This window comes from Trichechus manatus, unplaced genomic scaffold, assembly GCF_000243295.1.
Source record: "Trichechus manatus latirostris isolate Lorelei unplaced genomic scaffold, TriManLat1.0 scaffold00177, whole genome shotgun sequence".
In the NCBI taxonomy this organism is placed as follows: domain Eukaryota; kingdom Metazoa; phylum Chordata; class Mammalia; order Sirenia; family Trichechidae; genus Trichechus; species Trichechus manatus.
Genome location: NW_004444113.1, coordinates 3,668,663 through 3,670,112, shown reverse-complemented (window position 1 = coordinate 3,670,112; position 1,450 = coordinate 3,668,663).

The following is a 1,450-nucleotide window of genomic DNA, read 5'->3' as shown; positions in this document are numbered from 1 at the left end:
AGTTTTTGTGCATGGTGTGAGGTACGAATCCTGTTTCGTTTTTTTACAAAAGGACCTCCAGTTTTGCCAGCACCATTTGTTAAAAGGACTGTCTTTTCCTTTCCTTTTCGTTGGAGAGTCAAGTTGCTCCTAATTTAGAAGCTTCCTCATCTGACTGACTCTTGAGTGGGCGAAACCAGTCATGGCTCTCTGAGAGAGTCAGGTCTTGACTGTCAAAGGCATCCAAGGGTACAGGAGCCCTTTCACAAGTGTAGCTCAGGCAAATATTTACAGTTGAGTGGCTTTGCCTGACTGCGTTTAGGTCGAGCCAGAAGGTCTGAGGAGACAGGAGGCAATGCAGCATACACAGTCGGGAGAACATTCCTGGCCCTCTTGGTGGTACAGGTTGTTCCATTTCACTGTTATGTAAGCACTCGGGAATGACAACGAGTTGACGTCATCCACACTGATTAAGAAGAAGGCAGGCAGCTGCCCAGCCCTGTAGTGACCGAGATTTTGACACCACCCCCTCCCCCAGGGACAAGGCACTTTTCATCAGATAATACCAGGTGGCCACAGCTGTGGCAGAATAGAGACCCTTTCTTGTAAAATAGCATTTCTATTTTTCCATGTAAACCTTAAACTTTATTTTCCCATGCCTATTAGGGCTTCCTGTGTTAAAGAAACAACAGGCAGAGGTTTTAGAAAGGCCTGGCAATCTGCTTCCGAAAGGTTACAGACATCGAGCACCCTATGGGGCACAGTTCTACTCTGAAACACATGGGGTCACCAGGCGTTGGAATCAACTTGATGGCAACTGGTTTGGTTTTTTTTTTTAACATGCATATAGAAAAGTGCACACAACATAAGTGCTCTATGAATTTGTGTAAATTGAACAAACCTGTGAAGTGGAACTTGACCAGCACCCCAGAGTCCCCCTCGTGTCCCCTCCTAAACACTTTCCCTCACCCAAAAAGTATCTGTTGTCCTAACTTGACACCATAGATTAGTTTCTCCCAACAGGGAGAGCTTAAAGTCAAGGACATGCCTCAACCTTAACAGGGACGGCTCCGTCACTCTGCAACTCAGCCTGTAGGACAAGTGATCTGGAGAGTTCACAACACCAGATGTTACGGATTGAATTGTGTCCCCCCAGAATGTGAGTTGGAATCCTGATCCCTATACCTGTGGATGTAATCCCATTTGGGAATGGGGCTTTCTTTCTCATGTTAATGAGGACATATCAGTGTAGGGAGTGTCCTAAACCTAATCATTTATGCGTTATAAACAGATCAGATTAGACAGAGAAGAAGTGCAAACCAGGGAAGACAGATACCACGTGAAGCCGAGAAACGATGGTCCTACAGAAGCTGAAAGAGACAGGATATTCCCCCAGAGTGGACAGAGAGGAAAGGGCAGATTAACCAGTAAGCACGGTATGGGCCGGTTTACAGTAAGCAAGTAAACAAGT